This window comes from Tamandua tetradactyla, chromosome 3, assembly GCF_023851605.1.
Source record: "Tamandua tetradactyla isolate mTamTet1 chromosome 3, mTamTet1.pri, whole genome shotgun sequence".
Classification (NCBI taxonomy): Eukaryota; Metazoa; Chordata; class Mammalia; order Pilosa; family Myrmecophagidae; genus Tamandua; species Tamandua tetradactyla.
The window spans coordinates 108,928,768-108,952,001 of record NC_135329.1 but is presented as its reverse complement, the minus strand read 5'-3'; positions in this window follow the sequence as shown (position 1 = coordinate 108,952,001).

Genomic DNA, 23,234 nt, shown 5'->3' with positions numbered 1-23,234 from the left:
TATTTTTACTATTTTGAGTGTTCTGATTTATGAATATGGTACGTGCTTTATCTTACTTTTCTTCATCATTTTTGTTTAGTTTTCTGTGTACAAGTCCTGTACATATTTTGTTAGATTTATACCAGAGTATTTGGCAGTATCTTCTGACACCACAGGAAGGGGGCAGCTTCATTACCAGCCAGGAGGGATGAAAGCCCTAGCTCCTTACTTGTGCTTGTCTGATGTCTCTCTGATAAGGATATCAAGCGCCTCCATTTAGCTTTATGAGGCTTGAATCCTTCATTGGCTTTTGCTGGTATGGGTCGGGTAGGCCCACATTTTTTTCTGTGGGGTTTGTGAGGAGTAAAGCAGTTATGCCATAAAAACTTTCTGTTTTGCTAGGCTATCTCTTTCTTTGTCTTTGGCTAGAAAGTTCAGTCTTTATGTTTTTTGCTATTGTTTTTCTGTAATCATTCCAGGTTGCTGGCTTCTTCAGCTCCAAGTCTAAGGTGTATGAGATAAAAAGAAATAGCAAGGAACTCACCGCCTTGTCATTCTTTGGGTTCTGAATCCCTAACTGGTCTGGCTTCTTCTCGCCACCATTCAGAATGTTCTTATATTTGCTTTATATTTATAAGATCCAGGGTTTGGCTGTGTTTAGCAGAAGGAATACGGAAACATACAGCGACTACATCTCCCTGAAAATTTAAGGTATTATTATTATTATTTTTTTGTATGCTGCATGGTAGGGTCAAATTTCATTATTTTTCCATGTAAGTGTCCCATTATTGCAGCACCATTTATTGAATATTTTGTTTGTTTGTTTGTATTTGCTAAGGATATGGACCACAAATCGAACCTGGGTCTTTTGTATGGCAGGTGGGAATTCTACCACTGAACCACCCTTGGACCCCCCCATTTAGGGTATTTTTGGTTGGAAATATAGTTATCCTTGCTTCCAGCAACTTCAAAATGTAGGTGATATGCCTCCAAATGACCATATTTGTTCTTCACACATCATGTATCTATGACTCATGTAGATAATTAGAATATTTTTCAACTTATTTATACTTCCAGAGTTTACTCGATCTTTGTGTAATGAGGTTTATGCAGTTCATATCTTTTTTTTTTAAAGAATGACTTCCTTTGACTTATTTCATGTTCTATCCTTATTTTTAGTATCTCAGTAGTATTGAACAAAAAATTGGGTAACTTATCTCCATATATCATTTAGATGTTAGGTTTTTAAACTAGGATCCAGGGTAATATAAATTCAGGTTATTTGATTGACTAAAGCATAGGAGATTCAATTGTCAAAACAGCATTCTACAAATTTGTCTCCCAATTGAGTAATGCCCAAATTCTGACTCAGAGTGAATATTTCAAAAATACTCATAATATCCAAATACACAATAAATGTCCATCTCCTTCCCACTCCTTTATTTGTCCATATATAGTAACACATTAATGATTCTCATGATAAAGGGAAAGGGAATGGAAGGAGCATTATCAGAAGACTGAAATTTTCAATACTTATCTTGGAAGGTCATAGATCTTAATTTGACATGAACAATGACCTTCTCATTTGACTTTAAGCCAAACCTTAAAATCCTAAATTAGTGAAAATTCTAAGGGAAGTTAGCTAACTGAAGCTTTAAAAAAATTAATAAAATCTCCTACTTCTAAAACGTTACTAGCCAAAAATAGCAAATCTAATAAAAACAATTTCATCACCAGCAATCTAACAATAAAGAAAGGAAAGAAACAGGAAACGTTAGAAAAGGTGGGCTGAAATGGCATGATTGGGTGCTAAGCATTTCACTCCCACAAGTGGTAATAGTTAGTAAAAAAAAAAGTCCCGAGTATCCTCACTCATACTCATAACTCTATACAGACACAGAATGAGTCTCCTTATTTTTCCATTTTCAGACTTTAAAATAGTGAAAACATCAGTTCGGGGAAAATAGGTCAAGAAAGGAAAAGCAGAGTAGATAGAACACTAAGTGCCCTGCCTGTATGCTAAAGTCAGTGGGGAATCAAAATCTTGCAGGTAAGATTGAAATAAATTTCAGAAACCCTGATACCTTACCAGAACAAAGACAAGGTCTGGTCAAAGTTTATTAGGCGTGAACAAGTTGATGAGAAATGCATGACAATTATGCAAGTAGATTAAAATATAAACAGGGAAGAATAAGGTTCAAATCGAATCCAATGAGCTAAAATCACCCAGAAATTATTTAAGGTATAGGAAACTTTAATAAAAACAAGAATGTAATTAAATAAGAGCTAAAAGAATAATAAATAGAGATAAAAGGGGAGATATAAATTGAATATAGAATTAATAATATAAAAATAAAAATTTAGACCTATCAGAGACAAGGCAGAAAGTTTTACAAAATCACGGTGAATATATATTGATGGGATATTAATGGAGAATAAATAGTTATGAAGAAGAAGAACAAAGACCCCTTCGTGTTTCTGAGGTCTAAAATTCAACAAATGGGCAGTTATTACTTTAAATATTTATTTCTAGAAAATTTCTCTGACATGAAGAATGAAGCCGAATAAAAGATTGCATATCTTTCAGAGAAGCAACTTGATAGAAACTGTTCAACATCAAGATATGATAACAAAATTATAAAACTTTAAACATTAAAATAAAATATCCTTCAGGTGTTGAAAACTGGAAAAGAAAATAATCTGCAAGAGAAAAACATCAAATTTGCCATATATAATGATTCAATGCCACTGATATCTACAAAATTCTAAAGAAAATAACGTTTGATCAACAAATACCATATCCAAAGAAGATTCGATTCAAATAAAAAGGCAGTGAATAAAACATTTCAACCATTAAAGAATGCAGGGAATTTACAGTTTTGATTTATTAAGCAAATATTTTCATTGAACATATATTTCTTAAGTTCCTATTAAGTATAAGGTGATATGTAGCTGCCTCCACAAGTACTTATTGCAAAGATTCCTTAATGTAGAAATTGAACAAATTAAGAGAGGAATCAAAATAAAGACACCAGAAAGGTAGAAGTGTTGGAGCAAAGAGCTGTTGGTAAGCATCAGTTCTCCTGAAACAAAATAACAAAAATGGCTAATATTATTTAACTGCTTGTTATGATTGAATAACTTTGTGTGTGGGTGCATGTATATGCATTTATATACAGGCACGCATACGCTTTATATGTATACGTGTACATGTGTGTACCTACAGATCTCTATCTATTGATCCATCGATAGAGGTATACCTTTAATACAATCCTATGAAGTTAGAACAGTTTTTACCCATTTTTTTTTCATTTTTTACCATCTTTCATGTTTAGCTCATTGTTATTTATGATTAAAGTACCTGTTTATTTGAACAACATAGTAATATTTTTAAACACCTTAAATTTTATTTTCCAACAAATAAACTTGTTCACCTAGGGGTTTAACTATCCAAAGTCAGAAAAATTCTTAACTGAACTATTCCAACACAAGTAGCCTGAAAGGAAAAAACAAAGGAGAGCCAGCACACGTTTGACCAGTCAGTCGAAGCCATTCTGCCTCAGAGAGCTCAGTCAGAGATTTGGGGAAATACAGCAGATCGACAATTTTAAAATTTATTTCTCATTATCATTAGACATCTGAATGAGTATCTATATTGTATCCCTAATTTTTTATTTTGAAAAATTCTAGGAATAATCTAGGCTATTGCTTTCTAATAAATATTAAAAACCTAGAACCTGAATTTGATTTGATTATTTATAAAAACTTGATTTAATAAGGCTCAGATTGAATCCAATTAACAGAGATTCCATGAATAAGTTACCCAAACCATCTCATTTTCTGTTTGTTGAGCTTAAGTATCAGCATGATCTGAGCTATGAGATTATCAGTCACCTGTGTGCTGCGCAACCTTACTGGATCCATGATTCCCACATTTAAGGTCCATTTTGGGGGGTGATTAGACGACTTCCCCCAATTTTTTAAATAGGAAGTTGAACCATTGCAGTGTTCCCTGAGACTAGAAGGGATATGACTAAGAGAGTCAGTTATGCTCTCGACTCTGCATCATTTTAGAAATGAGTAGATAATAAGAGGACAAAGAAGTGTGTTAAGTAAAGATTTAATATGTGATAACCTAATGTTTGCAGCTTTTAACAAGACAACCAGAAAAATCAAATTTTCAAATATTATGACTGTGACAACAAAATTGCTAGCCAAACTGTTTAATCCTATAAAGATGCTCAGTTCAGTGTAAAACTGAATTTGATGTTCTGTGCAGATTTTTTAAATGTATGTAGATTTTATTTTTACTTTTCAGTGACTGACAGATGCTTAATGCATCCTTCTCTGAGAATTTGCCTTATCTTTACTGACATCTCCTTGTGTCACAGTGATCTTCAGAAAGCAGTCAAGTTGATCCTGAGGAGTAAACAATTGAGATTTGACTCTATCCATTATGAGAAATATATTCAGTACCCATGACCACAAAAGAGTAAATCTTCCCTCCTCCAACACCCTCAGAATTTATACATTGGGTCAGGCTGCCCTGGATGGCAAATTAGTATCTGTTTGGATGACTGCATTTTCACACACTTCTAGTTAGAGACTAGATGAAATCTTAAAAGCAGGTGTCTGCTTTCCCTGGCATCACTCCCAAGGGTCTCAGCATAGTGGAGAGATGCCTAGTCAACTTCAAGACAGCGGTCCTCACTAAAGAGCTTCAGTACAAATGCAAAACGGGCAAAAAAATAAAAATAAAAAAGACTCTATTTCTCCTTTGCATATTCTTTCTCCTCTGTGACACCCTCTCCTTTTTCAGCAATTTTTCGTCTCTATTGCATCCCTTCTTTGAAAATTAGCATAGAAGAAGGGATCTACTACCACCCATCCACATTCACATAAATCGAAGTATTTATACATCCTCTTCTAAAGGATTTATGTTTCAAGCCTCATCTCTGTTAGGGAAATAAGCAATTTCATTTTCTTCATGGAGTTTCAGGCATTGGTGTACAAGGAGCTGTAGTGGTGGGGTCATCTAAAAGGTTATATGGTTTGCCCTGCTATATAGAGTTTGAGCTCATTTTATACATTCATAATTTTAAAATACAATATGGAGGTAAGAAAAACGATGTATTACATGGAAAATAGTGACACAAGCTTCGTTTTCTCCTTTATATTTTTGAGACTGTATACAATTTAAAATTAAGATAACAAAGATCATTTGACAGTCTTGTTGGTACCAAATTGTGTGCGCATGTGTGTGTGGTGTGGTGTGTGGGGGGTAACCTTCTGGATTTCTACATAGTTAAACAACACACTGTGTAAATTAATATGCTTTCATCTCTCTACCTTTTTGAAGATGGAATGGAGAAGGGCAAAGAGTTATTTTCCTGTATGCCAATTTCCAAGTTGATTCTCAATTTTCCTGTAAATCAATTGGCATCTTATAATTGAGATGTTTATACATTGCCTTGACTCACACTAAAATTGAAATTATGTTATACTAGCCCATTTCTTGAAAGGACCCTAATAAACTGCAATCTGAATAAAAAATCTTATTTTCCACTCTCAAACATTCTTGGAAAAGATAAATGAAAAAGAGAATTTCCTATTCTCAGAGCTCTAAATATCTCTGTTTGGCAATGTCAGCATTGGCAATGCCAACTTTAGCAAAGCAAAATGTTAAAAACATTGCCTTTTCAAAAACCCATTATTTTACATTTTAACTTACTATTATAATAAAGCTGGTATCAGACAAATCCCACCAACAGAATATCTGGACACAAGAGATGTGCTCATCATCTCTGGTTAAAAAAAATAAAAGAAAGAAAAGATGGCAGAAATAATCAACACCATGAAAACCCATTATAGGGTATGGCATAGTTGAATCTAAAAGTTGGATTCCCAGCAAAACTCAATGTGAGGTGAAATACTTGAGTGGCTTCACAATCTATTCAGTCTCCCAGGGAAGCCTGGATAAAGCGTGATTTACACATGTTTTGTACCTATCTGAACTAAAGGCTTGATAAAAGACATGTCATCACCACTCCTTTTCAGGTCTACATCACCCAGGTGAAATTCAATACAATGTAGTCTTTACCAATGGGATATTTTTCTTTTTTTTTTAACTCAGGAATTGACCTCACTGTGTATTCAGCACCAAGGCTGACTTGCAGTGTTTTCCAAAAGTGGGATCTGATTTAGCCATGGTACTGCATAGCACAGACATTGTCTTTTCTGTAAAAAAGCCCTGCCAATGAGAAAACAAGTTAAAAATAGATAGACAATATATATATATATATATAGAAATATATATGCAGTTTTATTTATTCTTACCTTTTTCATTTTCCTCATGGGTTTTCCTCAAAGGAAAACAGATGGGAAGCTCTGATGCAAACCACAAAATGGTAGAGAATTAATAAAATAAGATCTATGTGGGGAGGTTAAGAGACCTGTATGTCCTCAGTCTGAGGATATAGGAAGACAAAGTAGAAACATCAAAGCTGTCAACACGTATATAACAGGAGATTAGAGCTATGTCTTGTTGCCATTGACCAGAACCAGGAGAAATTAAATTAAACGACAGCAGGAAAAATTCTGGAGAAAGGCAGGCCTCACTCCCACCCAATCCTCAACTCATCTTAAATTGATGCTGCCAAATTTTCATGTGAAGAAATGAGAAAAATATAGCTATTATTCACATTCAGTAAGTTCTGAAATAGTTGAAGTCTTACCATGACAACTAAATGAAAACCGATTAGGCAGTCTGAGAACTTGTTCTAAATGCCTGAAATCCATCTCAGCTACTCAGCCAAAGTCAAGTTTGAAGGTGTAAGGGTTGTTATGTCAGGTCTTTTCTCAAGTCTCTTTTCATGCTCCCTTGACTAGGGACATTAGAGAGAGGTTTTTGCCCAGAGGCCTGTAGGGAAGACAAAGGGCCCTGGCCTGGGAACTGATTTCTGGTTCTGGTGTGCAGTTAAATAGAGGACCACATAAAGAAGATGCTGGAGAATCACTAAGTTCCTTTCACAACTGTTGTCTAGAGATGGGGGGAGTCGGTTGGAGAAGGGCCTCTGTCCCCTGTTTTATTTTACTGTGTTCTTATTAGAACAGTTGCGGGCTGCTGTATAAATACAACTTCCATATTATACAATTCTCTGAATTTTGTAAATCTTCCCCATCACATATTTTATTTTAGTAAATCCTCACAATTTTCTGAGGAAGAGATTATTATACCCACTTTACAGCCATGCAAACCAAGAAGCAGAGAATCCCAAATAAGATATTGTCTTAGTTTTCCAGGGCTTCTCTAACAAAATATCACAGACTTTTTGGTTCATAAACAACGGGAATTTATTGTCTCACAATTTTGGAGTCTAGAAGTACAAAATCAAGGTGTCAGCGGGACCATGCTGTCTCTGAAGTCTGCAGCCTTCTGGTTGACCAGCAATCCCTAACTCAATCTCTGCCTCTGTCATAGTGCCATTTCTCTTCCGGCCTACCTCATGCTGACTTGTCTGAATTTCCTCTGTTTATAAGGAATTCAGACATATTGGATTAAGGCCCATCCTGATCCAGTTTGGTCTAATCAAAGATCCTATTTACAAATGAGTTCACATCCGCAGGACTTAGGTGGGTTTTAAACACGTCTATGTGGGAGGACATGATTGAACCTATAACAGACATTAACAGTAGCACCCACATGACTCACTGTAGTACCGAGTAGATGTGCTTAGCCTGAGGGCACAGAAATTCAGGGTAAGGGAAGAGAATCAACCATGAAGGTAAGGTAATGTGCTTATGTTTTATAATTAATCTAATTGCTTATTCACATAACCCTATCAGGTGATTAACCAAGATGTTAGCAGGGTCATAAGGTCAGCCTGTCCCTTGAAATCTTCAAAGGGTTGTTTCAAACCTTATCCTACTCAAATAGAAGGTCCAGTGCTTTCTCCAAGGTTTCTGCTAATGCCTGATTTCCAGTTTTTATTTCCTGCTTCTTAATGAATTCACAATTGTCCAGTATCTATCCTGTCACTGATCATTCATGACATTCCTTGTAGACCCAGGTTTCTTGATCTCAGCCTTAACTGCCCCTCCAAAACTGCTATTCTGAGAAGGTACAGAGTTTATAATAGACTTTTACATAGAAAATATACAGGGAGAAATGCAGAAAAGCACCTCATTGCAAGACTATATAGCAGATTATTTAAAATAGAATATCACACTGTGATGTTAAATGAATAAAATCTCTTGGTAATTTTTACTAACTTATGCAGAGTAGATGGGCTGTCACTTTCTTCCCTTGCCTCCTGCAAACTCATGTACTTAAAGTTTCACCATCTATATCCTAGTGAGAATCTGTTCCCAAATAAAGACATTTATTTCTTAAGATGAATCTTCATGTCAAGCAAGGAAATACTTTTAATTAATTTTATTTCACAGATGAAGAACTTCACAATAAGGGTAGCTAATTAACATGCTGAGGTGTTATCACTTACGAAGTACTAGAATCGAGATATGAAACCATGTCTTTCCAAACTTTTATGAGGCCAAGGACAACACATTCAATCTTATAAATAACACCCTAAACAGGCCCTGACTGGTATTTCAGGAAACTGTTGTATCAGAATCTCTATTATAGTCCTTCTCTATGAAATACTGTGGGTGTAGGGAAAAGTCTCCAATCCTGACCCACCTATCCTGATCCTGGCCCAATGATTCATTAATTCTACAATGTTAACATGGAGATCTCCCTTTAGTACTCCCTTTAGTACAAAGATCTCCCTTTGCACTTCTTTGCTGCTTGCTCTGAATAATTTTTGGAGCTGTCTTGGCTTAATCAGTCTTTACTGCAGTCATGCAGATTGACAAGGGTAGTACTGTGTCTGGATCCCCTGAAAACTTCCTAACATCATGACTGGATAATAACACCTGCGCATGGAGGCCATCACTTCTTCAAGAGCTTCCTATTCTTCAGGAGACTCTTCTCACTATTTGTCTAGAGATGATAAAGCATCTGTGTATGCAGGTGGAAGCAAAAGACTTTGCAACACACACCCCAATGTCCCAAAGTTCTGACAGCATGCTCTGCTGCATCCTGGCCTTCCCTATGCTCATGAGACTTTTTTTATCCCCCTTTCCCTCTCTTGATCAATAACCATGCGATGTGAGAGAGAGAGAAGGTATCAGGTCAAATCTACATTGGCAATCATCAGTATGCCCTCACACTTTACATTGCTCCTTTAACTCTAACCTTTGGTTCGGTAAACAAATGATCCCTGAGGAATCTTGGCCTCATGGTTTTCTTCATGACTTAACTAGCAACTCCAATGAGGAGACTTCAATAAGAATGATCATATGATAAATATCCTCTTACAAAAGGAGGGGCAGAGTCAGGGCTCAGTGGAGAAGGGCTTATTATCAGAAATGAGGGTGAATTAAGCAGGCTTTAAATTATATCTCTTTTCTAATTTTTCTTTAAATTGAATGGAAAGTATTCATTGACTTTCCGATGGGGGAAAGCTGCCTATTTTAAGATATTGACTAGGTACCTTCTACATCATTATACAGTGGATAGAATTTTGAAATATGCTGGGCACAGTCACTAAAATCTTCCTTAGAATATTTTAATAGCATCGCTCATTCTTTCAGGATGATGACATTCTGCAGAATGATTATGAACTGGAATAACAATTCTGAAAAACAGCTCTGATGATAGAGTATGTATGAGTCTAATTCCCATACCCAATACTCACTTCTACTTAGTTAAAGTCAAATAGGACTTTATAAATGATCTGAATAAAATACGTTGCTTCTCTTGAGGAGCCCTCCTCCTTTTACAGAAATTAACAGCTTCTACCACCTCTTCTTCTCTGGGACATCAGGTTGCTCACTGGACAAGGACCTAAAGAAGCTATAGCTGTCCAAGAAGAACTTGTGGTCACGTTAAGGAGTTTTCCACAATTACCTTGTGTCAGACCCCGGGGAAGGACTCCTAAGTGGAAGATGCACTCCAGCATACCTATACCGCATTCCTATTTTTAAAAACACATGATCATGCAAAGGACCTTATGAGAAATAAAAAGGTGACTGCTTCCTCATCAAATAATGATGTATAATTCATGTTCAACTTTTAAGAATTGTGAGTTTAAAATAGGATCTTGAAATATGTTGTGCACAATCACCAAAATATCTCTTTGAATATTTCAATAACAACACTAGAGGCTTCCGAGATGACAATGTTCGGTAGACAGTTACAAACTCAATACCAGTTTAGAAAGTCACTCTGATTGTAAGGTATGGCTGAGTCTATTTTATTTACTGCAGTACTGAGTTCTACTGTACTAAGGCCAGTTAGAACATTTACTGTGTGTTCATGTTGGCTGGTGAGTTAATTTAAAAGGACTGGGAACAGCTATATCATGATGGATAAAAAGGGATGTAAGATAAGTTCTTTCTCTCCAGGAAATTACAATCTCACTTGGAGAGATGAGAATACAAATCAAAAGGGCTTGTGCCTAAAAATTTTACCTAGTAAAAATAGGACATCAAGGAGTCCCCAGATTATTTTTTTAAACACTCCCTCACTGTCCACAACCCTATTCTTCCTCATCCCCATTTCCATATTCCTTTTTGAATATTCTGGAATTATAAAGGAGTCTGGCTAGTTTTACATTCATATGTATCTCATTAAGCCCTCATTAGTAAATTAAAACTTTTTAGGAAGTTAATTCGCAGACTCCCACTCATCTGAAGTCTGCCCACAAAGTGAAACTTCCCAGTATCAAAACAAAAGCATTAGAGATTCTAGTGCAGGCTTCCCCTGATGATCAAAGATGACATGAAGTCATCTAGGGGTTAAATAACACTTTACTGAAGATAGGGAATCCTTCACTTTCCCTAACACAAATGCTAGAAATACAGATCCTGCCAAGTAACCTGTTGGAAATTATCAATTATAAAAATGTACTGCTGAGCTGTCAGCCCTGAAGAAAAGGGATTAATGATTCTTTGGTGAACTTTAGACGGTTTTCTCTTTCCAAGATGAGAGAAAGCCATATTTCATCGACACCAATTGTAGTCACACTTCAATAACCTTACTTTAGTGGCACAAAAAATTGTTTCTCAGAATTCATCTAGCTGTATACTCCATACAATTTATTAGGATATATACTAATGATGCTGCCCAACAAAATCCTACATTGAAAAATATCCAGATACGAAAACACATTTGCAAGCAATAATCGTTCGCGATGCCTCTTCACTCACATCATAGGATACGTCAACTTCCATAGTGAAGTAACTAGTGAATACATGAATAACTTCCAATAGAACCAGGCTTCCCCAAAATTCATTTCTTGGGGCACATAGACTATGACGATATGAGCATGCTCTGCTGCGATACACAGAAGTGGATGTTCGTGGCCAAAGGCCCTACCTGTACAATTTGCCATACTGAAGTTTGAGGGGTCACCTGGGACACCCCGGGTGGAAAGCTCTGCAGTGCTGCACTGAGCTGAGAGAATATATTTAGTCCTGGTAAAGAAGTGGATTTACAGATCGCAGTTATAATTTATGAGCTCCATCTTATGGTATTTAAAAACACATAATTAACAACATACTTTATAAAGTAAAATATTCACTTTCTTGTCCTTGTCCTAAGAACACACTGGATATAAATACTCCTTCCATGATGAGACTCTAATAATTTTATTCTTCTTGCTGGCAGAAATTTTGTCTTTTTTCTGTGAACACTCAGGGATTCACAAAGTAGATTCTCAAAAAAAAAAAAAAGAAAATAATTACAGCAATATGCTCTAATAAAGCAATATCCTCTGCATCAATGTTCAACTTGGAATATAATACCCCCTCTCTTCCCTTATAGGTGTCTCTGTTTTAGCTTCTCCTTGGTTTATCTGGGTCTGATTTTTATTAACCCAACACTAATTCTCTTCAGTTTCTTTCGGCTTAATCTGCTATCTCTCTTCTTTACCTTTACTTTTTCTTGTTCATTTAAATTTGCCATTAATTTTTAATTCTTCTATTTCAAGTAATTTCTTGTGAAGTAAAGATGATAGAGGACAGATGGAAAGAGAGATATAGATAGTTGATAGATGGATACATGCATACATACAAACATGCATGCGTATATACATGGACGGGCATCTCACAGGCACTGAGAACATTCTTTGTATCTGGTTCATTAAAAGGCTGATTCCCTGCAATCCCGAGTAGGACTATAGGTACAGTAAGAAATAAAATCCTAGGTAACATTTTAAAAGTGTTTACCATGTGCCAGGTACCCAAATAGTGATTTTCATTGATTAACTCATGTAAGCCTCCCAACAAACTTATGGAGTAGGTGCTATTGTTCCATTTTATAGATTTGGCACATGAAGCTATGTAATCTACTCAAGTTTACACAACTAGTAAGTGGCTAGTTGGGATTTTAACAAATGAAGAAGTGTGTCACTGTGATAAAGTAACTTTATTTTTTGTAACTTAGAATCTCTAGTGTTGAAATACCACTCCCCTCTCAAGGCCCTGGTAAAGAAGTCTTTAGAAAATGATCCTATGGTCTCTCTCATCTATAAGGCTTTGGAGATGTCTAATATTGGGGTACAGATTAGTAAGAAACAAAGGAGGCACTGATGAGCCTCTTCTCCTCTCTGCACCATGTGTCTGCAATCTTTTGTATACACTTCACATTGTGTGCCAAACCCACGTTAATTTAATATAACCTCAGCCAAGGTAAACTAATGGCTTTTAACAACTCTCAAACCTTGAGCAGCTTTGAAGTCTGACCTAATGCAACACTTTTTTTTTTTTTTTTACCATATTTGGATTGTTTTAGATTTATTATTTGGCATCTTTAGAGGACTTTGACCTATGTACTTGCGGAAGACTTGTTCGGTTTTTCAGTTATATAAGGAATGCAGGTAAATAAATATTACTTGACTTTGCGCATGTATCAGTCCTTGTCTGTCTATTTATCTAGCTAGGTAGGCAGCTGGCTAAAGAGACAGTGATAGTTAATACCCTTAATATCCCTTATCCTTATGAAAAATGCTAACAATTATGTGAACTTGGATTATTTTCATGCTTCAGTAATCAAATCAAATATTTAGTTAGAAACATACCTCTGCCTTGATTAAAATCATTGCTGTTTATAAGTAAAAAGTCTGTTTGGATTTTTGGGCAAGAATCCTTTTTATGCAAGGTGCAAAGTCTTAGCGAAGCTAAAAAGCAGTCACCCTTCATATTGCACTGAGAAACTAATGTACAGTGCAGGAACTTGTTAATTAGTCTTCCTGCAGAGATTTCTGACAGGCCTTTAGCTCTGATGTAAATTGTTTCTAGGTCTCTAATTGCGATTCTTTCCTCTCCTGTTCGACAGTCAATTGCTCTGTGCAGACCCTTATAATTTCTCAAGAGCATCATTACAATCCCATTTAACACAGTTCCCTCCCTGCTGCCTCACTACCTTCTACATATGTATTCCTTCTGTCACCAGAGTCTCCTACGATTTCTGAAACCTTGTCTTGTCCTTCTTCCACCTAAAAATCTCTGATGGTTCCCCAACATATGTGCAGTAAAATCTCTTACTCCTGTAATGGGCATTCTCTATGGGAAATAGGGATTTAATCTCCATCTTTCCTTCCCCTCTTGTACAGTCCCCAGGAGCCTGATATATACTGACATCAGTTGGCTCCCTCGACATCTGGATGGTTTTAGCAATGAGAAATATTGGAGGTGAGAGAAGAATAAACAAAATTAATCCCCCCAGGTAGCAGATTATTTGTTTGTCTCTGCATACAAGGGGGCTCCCTTAGAGCTACAATTACTGTCTATGTTAATGTATTCACTTTCTTTTCTCTTTCAGGTCCCTGAGGGGTAACAGCTCCCTGATGTTGCTAAACCAGGAGTGCTTCCCCATCACTTGTTGGTTTCCCTTAACCCTGCTCACACTTTTGTAAAGAGTCTTTTGATTACTGTTTCCTCAATACCTCTTGTAAGTGTACCCATCTGTTTGCTGTGCTTGCAATTCCCCAAAGTCTCTGATCTTTTATGTTAATCTGCGCATTTGCTTCTGATTTTCATTCCGTCTGGAGAACTCTTCCCTTCCTTGCCACTAGTTCATTCTTTAGGTCCCTGTTCTAAGAGCCTGCTTTGGTTTGCTAAAGTTACTGGAGTACAATTTACCAGAAATTGATTGACTTTTACAAAGAGGATTTATTAGGTTACAAATTTACAGCTCTAAGGCCCTGAATACTGTCCAAATTAAGGCATCCAGAGAAAGATAACATGACTCTGAAGAAAGGTTGATGGCATCTGGGGTTCTTTTGTCATACGGGAAGGCACAGGATGACATCTGCTGGTACTTTTTCTCTCTAAGTTCTGGTTTCAATGGCTCTCTCCAGAAAGTCTCTGCGCATTTTCTCTCTAAGCTCCTGTGGATCCTTTCTTGTTTCTCCAGCAGCATTTCTTTCTCTATCTATAAATGTCTCCGGGCTCTCTTTCATAAAGGGCTCCAGAAAAGGATTAAGACCCACCTTGAATTGGGTGAGTCACATCTCCATGGAAACAACCTAATCAAAAAGTCTCACCCACAGCAGGTCTGCATCCACAAGATGGGATTAGAAGAACATGGCTTTTCTGGGGTACATAACAGTTTCAAACCAGCATGGTGCCTTTTCTGGCCATCCTTGCCTTGATTTCCCAGTTAGGCTGTGAGACACTTTACCTGCTTATGCATGCCCTTATAACACTATCTGCATTTGTTCATTGATTCATTTATTCACTCATTCACTCTTTACTTATTCGTTTATTTATCTTTTTTGACACATATTAAATAAATGCCTTCTCTGTGGAAAGAACCATTCTAGGATAGGAGTTTTAATAGTAAATGGAGCAGGTAAAAATCTGTGGTGCATCTAGTGAGGATGGAGAAATAGGCAAGGAAAAGAAATTGGTGAGAAGAGCCTTATAGCAAAAAAACTACTAATGCCATCCTGAGGCAAGAGCATGCCTTGTGTGTTAAATAATAGCCAGATGGGCAGTGTGGCTGTAACAGTAAACAAGAGGAGAGTAGGAAACTAGGTCAGAACAATAAGATCTGCAAGATCCAGGAGGCCATTGTAAGGACTTTGGCTTTTACCTGCATGGGGATAGGTGCCATTGGAGAGTCTGAGCAGATATGTCGCATACTCTAACTTATGCCTTAACAGTATCATCTAGCTGCTCCTTTAAAAATAGACTGAAAACAATGAGGGGGAGGAAACAGAAATACAGCTAAGGGATATAAAAACGTTATAATTCTCATGCATGTCTGTCTGTTCATTGGCCGCTGTGATTCCAGAAGGAAGGTGTTTTGGTTTGCTAACACTGCCAGAATGCAATATACCAGAAATGGGCTGGCTTTTATAAAAGGAATATATTAAGTTAGAAGTTCCAGTTCCAAGGCCATAGAAATGTCCAAACTAAGGTATCCAGATAAAGATATCTTGACTCAAAAAAGGCCAATATCTGGCATCTGCTGGTCCTTGCTCCTGGTTCTGTTGCTTCCAACTTTCTGATGCCAGTGGTTTCCTCTCTAAGTGTCCTTGGGCCTTCATTCACCTTATCTGAGGCAAAATATGGAATCTGGCTTGCTTAACTTCTCATGGGAAGGCACATGGTAATATCTGCTGGGCTCTGCACTTCCAAACATCTCTGTCTAGTTGTCTGATCACTCTTGTCAGCTCCGTCAGCTCTGAACTCTCTCCAAAATATTTCCCCTTTTAAAAGACTCCAGGAAACCAATCAAGACATACCTTAAATGGCAGAATCACAACTCCATCTAATCAAAAGGTCAAACTCACAATCGTGTAGATTATATCTCCATGGAAACAATCTAATCAAAGACTTCCACCCTAAAGAATGCTAAATCAGGATTAAAACAAACGTGGTTACCCCCAAGAGTTTGGATCAGGAAAAAGGACATGGTATACTTGGGGTACATAACAGCTTCAGATTACCACAGAAGGGAAGAGGCCATGCATTTTCATCTATGAAAAAAATCTATATGTGGAAAAATATAAACTTTAAAATCAGATAGTCCTAGCATATATCAGATATGCTACTCACTGAGGTATGACTTGAAATAAGTTTTTTAAGTTCCTCATCTAGTTAAAAATTATTAGGAATTCCTGCCATACAGTGTAACTTCAGGAGTATTGAAAAAGTATGTAAATATCAAGTCATAAAATAAATGCCCAGTTGATTGCAGCTATTGATATAAAATCTCCCGGGCACCCAGTGACACATACAGCAGAGAGAAATTGGTCAATAAATGTTTGTTTAATGTCTCAATGTTTACAGCAAGCAAAATTTAATAAAAAACAAAAAAGTCACACTCCCAATTCCACAGAGTGAGTAGAATGACTGAATAGAAACTGAATGAGTCCTTAGCCTTCAAATGTGCAATCTGTTCTGATCTCCAGATATATTTAAGGTTTCTCCTCAAACCCCATTGATTAATTAATAAAATTAGTATACATTAGCATTTACAGTACCATCAATGTCCATGTCTATATTTCTACTTTGTCTTTCTAGGCTTTGTGGCTATATGTCTATGTCTATTTCTTCATCTATATATTTTGATGTAGAGGTCAAAACTCTAATAAATGCTCTAATCAGTAGACTTTATGTGAATAGGCTTAAAATTGAATATTGGAAGATTATCAATGCTCCCTCTCTGTCTTTCTTCACTTTTCTTTTATTAAATTAGAATGTATTCAAATCTTATTTGTGTTCTTAACAAGCATGATGTCCTCATGGGTGGCACTCATAGGTCTTAACACTGGGATGCCTGGAGCAGAGACACTTTAACCATCTTACCAGGGTCTCTGAGTACAGATTTGTCTCTGGCCAGTGAGTCTGCTAGCTCTTGTTTGATGGCTCTGTTGTAGAAGTTGGAACTCTACGCAAAGCAGACAGGGTCAGAAGAAAAGTAATTTACGATAATTGTGTGGAAAATTTTCCAGAATAAGTTATGTTCTGATTTATTCTGTTCTTAAAATTGTGATATCATAATATTTTGGAAAATTAAAAGCGAAACAAGAATGAATCTTGGCTTCATTTAAAGATTCGCATTCAAGTATACATAGGATATGGTAAAAATTTGAATTGAAGATTGTATATGACTAAAGACTGTTACAGAAATGTCCCTCAAACTGAGATAAAGTTCACTGCTTCATTTTATCTTGGTCATCATGGATGATGTTTTCCCTTTTTATAGTGGCTGAATCAATAAGATTTTTCTTTAGTGGAATTTATATCCAATTATCACTCCAAGCCACTTTATCAGTACTATGCAACTGTTTATGAATTGATCATCCTGTGATTTTAATTCTGAACTAAGGAGGACCCCAACAACCAGCTGACACTCAATGGGACCACTGTCATTATCAGGGACAAATTGGCAAGATCTACTAACCCTGAGTATGTACTTATTCTTCTACCAATTCTATTTTGAGTTGCAAAACTCTTAAATGAGTAAATAGAAAGCCATTTGTAAATATGACTTACAGCACTTGCTTTAAAATTATAAAATTAGAAACAACCCAATTTTCATCAGTAGTGAAATATAATAAAAGATTATTTAGTATATTCTACTCAATTGATACTATAGCTAAAGAGTAAAAGTAGGACAACATAGATCAACTAGGATGCATTTTAAAAACATCATGTTAAATGAGGAAAGCAAATAGCAAATGATACATACAACGTTTTATCATTTATGAAGAATTATAAAGAAATATAATGCTATAGTATGGAAACACAAATGGAAAAGACACAAACCAGTTTCAATGTAGTGCTTGTCTCCAAAGAGGGAGGAGAAAGAACAAAGTACAAGGAAACCTTCAAATGGCGCAGTAAAAATCTGTTTCTTACAAAAATAGTTCATTGTATTATTTGATAATCTGCTTTATTTGGGGAACAGTTGTAATTGCAGTTGTATTAACTGAGTATTACAGTTGTAATAACTCAATCCATGAAGACAGAATAAGACTTCAAAAATTCGTAATTACACATGAACATAAATGAACTCATGAACACAAATGCTAAGGGACTAGTAATCTTAAACATCATTTTGTTGCTGATTAATGTGTTAGAACTGGCTGATATGTCAGAATTTAAAGCAGCTGAGAAGGACAAGTATTCTACAATTCCGTGGATACGTCTTTTTTATTTGACTTCTTAGCCCAGCAGGTGACTCATAACCAGAATGAGCACATGCCTTTTAGAACATTTGGGAATCCACAAAGATACATATAAGCATCCCCACCCGCCCCGCCCACCATACCTCCCAGAAAATGTGGTTCTCTGGTGGACCTACGCTCCCTTAGGCAGGAGCCTGCTCTCATGGGACCCGAGGGTAAGCTTGCTTATCCAATAAGAGAAGGTGGTTGAGTCTCATACTCTCTGGAGTTGTCATCTTATACCTTTTACCTGTATTTGCATTATTTTATCAATCACTATCCCTCTTAGGGCAGCTATACAAATGTAAAACATAAATAAAATATTAGTATAGTAAATTTAACAATTTTTAGGTATTTATTGCATTAAAAGAACAAAATATTGTGGCAAAATACAGCTCAACATTACAGTCTTTTATTTTATTCACTACATTAAAAATTTAAGGATGGAGAAAAGTAAATTCATAATAATAGATGTACCATGAAACATCTAAAAATATAATACCTATTCCTGTTAAAAATCTTAATAAACTAGAGACAGAAATAAACTACAAGATACTTTACCCTAAGCATGTTTCTTAATGGCAGTTATTGACTGAATGAGTAATTGGGGCCCAGATGGGTGCTTAAGTTTGGTCCATGACTCAGGCTAATAATGGTCTATTCACAGGAGGACAAAACATGGGAGCTCCTGTAAAACCAACAGAGAAAAGCCAAAACCTCCGATACTTGGGTGTTTGTTTTTTTTTAATCTACCCAAATGTAAGCACCTGGCTATGGAGGGGATGTATAAAGGGGAGGATGGCATTATGATGAGGTAGAAAATTAAGTCAGAATTGAAGGACGTAAGTAGAATGCCAATTTTCCTCTTTCATAATTGTGTATACTTGTGATAGTTTTTAAGACCCTGAGGCTTCTAACATGTAAATGGGGGTATTAGTACCAAGCTCATAGATACACTATGAAAGTTAAAGGGAATATCAGATGTAAGCACTTAGCACTCTATGACATGTAGCAGGTCCCCAATAAATGATGTTTCAATTCTGAAAAATCCACATACATGCGGATAAATGTACATAATGGAACAAATGGGCTCAGTTCATTCAAAGTCCATTTTGATTCTCTCTAGAATTTATAATTAATGAGGTTTTACACTATCCATTTACTGCTCACCAAATTCATGTACAATTTGCATACATTTGTCCAAATAGCTCTTGTAAAAGGAAATGTCGTGGAAAAGTGGCTCTAAATGTGATGGTTGAATTAACCCTTTTTTTTCTGCGCATGTAAACTATCTATCTCCTGCCTAATTTTGCTTGAGAGATTTTTTCTTTCAGCTATCATTTCTATTCAACAAAAGTTTAAATGAACTTTTAAAATAAGGAGTGACAGATCCTAGGCAATACAAAACTATTGTGTGATGATAAATTCCACCTCTCCCTTTTAACATTAATATCCTTTTGATTACTTGGAAAACAAGCACAAGGAGAATGGACAAAATTTCTTGGGAGAATTACATGCTTGGATATATTAGCCTAACAACCTTTCTTATGCCTGTGGTGCCTATGCATTTCATATTTAAATTTGTAAGACCAGAAATGTATACGAGTTTCCTTTACTTGCAAAGATGCATAGATATCAATAATGCATCCTTGGGCAGGAAACGTAGCTTAATAGAGTAAGTAAGGGAATAGAGGAATGGAAAATTTGAATTTCTAGTTCTACCATTAATCACTTTGCAATCTTGGGCAAGTTGCTTAATCAGACTGAGCATCAGGAAACGTTAGAAAACACATATGAAGTGTAGTGGAGATAAATGGACCTGAGATCAGGTTAAACAGACTAAGGGAAATCAGGACAGTCTGATTAGAAGCTTGGGTATTTTAAAAGATCTGTCCTAGAACTTGCCATTGCCCTTTCTTAAGGACAACTAATAAAAGTGGAAAGAAGTTGAAGCTAATGATGGAATTCTGAGGAAGTCAAGGTGATTCTTCAAACATAATCATATAACCTTGGGCAGGTTAGATAGCTTCTTTGAAACTCAGTCACTTCATTTCTAAAACGCTAATAATAATGTTTCCTTTGGGGCGGGCCGCGGTGGCTCAGCGGGCAAAGTGCTTGCCTGCTATGCCGGAGGACCTCGGTTCGATTCCCGGCCCCAGCCCATGTAACAAAAACGGAGAAACAGAATACAATAAAACAAGAAAATGTTTAAAAATGTTTCCCTTTCTTCCTTCTATCCTTCCTTCCTTCTCTCTGTCTTTCCTTTAAAAAAAAAAATAAATAATGCTTCCTTTGGTAGGATTCTTGGGAGGATTAAATAAATTGACTCATATAATTGAAATAGCACAGGGACTGGCTCTGGACAGATATTTTCATTTTTGTCATTAATTATAATTAAGGATCATATGGTTCTACACAACAATCAATTTTGCCAGAACCTCTCACTGCCACTGTGCTATCTAGGAGAGAATATCCACACTGCAAAATCATAAACTATCTACCTAAGTTTGGTTTACTATAGATGTCTAGATGGCTGGCTGGTTGGATAGATAGATAGATAGATACAAGACAATATAGATGGATGTAGTTACAGATGTATATATATACATACAGTGATTCATAAAAATATTCTCTATTTTTTCTGTAAAGTGTCAGCCCCAAATCTGTTCTCCCACCTTGGTAAACATGGCCAGGCCAAAAGTGACCTAGTATGACTCTTTTGCCTCTTTGTTGCTAGACTAAGTTAAATGCTGGCCAGGAATTTTGCTTCTTCACTTCACCCCTATATTTAACCTTGTTCTAGGTCTCTCATATCTTATGCCCCATCTGCAGAAGGAGAAAATAAGAAAAGAAAATAATTATTTTTCTCAAAGCCTAGAGGAGAACTGATCTTATGGGCTTCCTAGCTAGGTACTGATCCTATCAGGAAATGCCTTGAGGTCCCATCTGATTAAACTACCTACAAGGACAAATTGTCAGAAGAGTGAAGAAAACATCAAAACAGAAAAGAGAAATAGATTTAAAATTGTGCAACCTATTATTGGAATTCTATCATCTTTACTGTTAGTAAATAGTTAAATTTAGTTAAAGATAATTAAATCAAAACATTGAAACTATCCCAACACCAGCCCAACTGCTGAGATAAAATATATGAAAAATATTTGTGCCTTTTAGCTGTTGCCTATTTAAAGTGTAGGATTATGGCAGACTGCATAAATAGAGGTCCAAAAATGTACCCTCATAGGCAAAGTATCTTGCACAGTTGTGGAAAGCAAGTGGCTTCCAAAAGCCCAAATACAATTTCAGTGTCACAGGGAGAAAAACCAAGTGGCCTGCTTATGACTCTAATAACTTTGCATCATGAAAATGGGTCCAGTCTGCTCTAACAAACTCTGTCTGGAGATCAGCCTGGGTTAGAGAATTGGTGAGCAGTCCCTGACCCCAGTGTATGCTGTTTGCAGGAAAGAAAAACCTAAAGCTATACTGACTTGCTTGAATAATTACTAATATTGTTTGTAGAGTGATTAAATCATTGTAGTATGAGGCACAAGTTATTGTACTCAAAGTTGTTTGCAGGTGTGGGTTGGGGTTTACATTCAGGCTAAACAAAGGGCAGAAGACTACTGCATCGATCACAGAAAGAACTGAATTCTTACATTGGCAGGTAAAATTCACTGGCAATCTAGGACATCCTCCACTTGAGACTAACTTCATAGAGTAGGCGTAACCTGCAGCAGGTGCAGACCTGAGGCAGCTCGGATAAAATAAGCAGTTACGCTAAGGTCTGAATTGCTCCTTAACTATTGCAAACCGGGGATATTTCTTTCTCTTGCTTTTCGCGCTGTGCTTCTCTATTTCTATTACAGTCTTAAAGAAAAATCCTTCTTTTATTTCCATTTTCAGGAATATAGGAAACATTCATGACTTACCAGTTAACAATATCCCAATGAACCAATTAATTGAGGCTAAATTTATATGACGTCTTCGGAGTTAAAGCCAAAATGAGGAAGATGGCAGAAGTAGTGGCACATTTACGAATCTCTCCCAATCCTTGCATTAAAAAACAAACAAACCCAGAACAACTAAATATTTAAAAAAAAAATCCATGCAAAATGTTTACTACAATGGAAGGTGACAAAGAATTCCCACAAACCCCAATGGACAAGCAGATGAAGTGAATTTACAATAGTCACAAAACCTGCATAATAACAGATTCTGAGCGGCGAGAGAAGCACCAGGGAAAGAAGGTGATGGACCAGAGAATGGATGAACATTGAAAGAGCCATCAGGTAGTTATTGGAAATCACAACCAGCCAACGTGAAAACAGCCATTGAAACTGGGAGGTTCAGCCTAATGCAGTAGTCTGTGAGTACGAAGGGTCTATGGTAAAGTAAAGAAGAGTGGAAGAAGTCCAGATCCTATGACTCTCAAAACTGACCAGCTCAGGCTCCTTTCCAGCACAGGGATCTACATTGAGAAAGCACTGCTTTCCTCCACCTATTAGTGAAAACTAATTTCATCTGAAAATTACCAACAGAATAGAATCAAAATCAAATCCTATACAGTGTTAGCAAAGAAAAGAGAATAAGGGAGCAGAATAAAATCCCTAGAGACAATTGCAGCACACCAAAAAGACATGCTGATGAAATAGAAAAAGATAGCCTTCTCTTTCAAAATAAAAGACATTATTAAAATGATACCAGATATTAAAGAATTAATAGAGATCAAAATTAGAAAAACTCAGAAACAATGTGAGAGAATTAAAAGAAAAAAATAATTTTTAAAATGAAGATGTAAATTAGAAGAAACACAAGACAGAATAAACAAATATTATAATTCCTTAAGAGAAATAACAGGTTAAAGAGGAATAAATAGAATTTTAAGAAATAAATAAAATAAAAAGAATTTTTAACTGAGGAATTGAAAGATTTGAGAGAAGGCAGAAACAATGTTAAAGATAGGAAAATATCTAACATATGGAAATAAGAATCTCTAAAGAAAATTAAAGC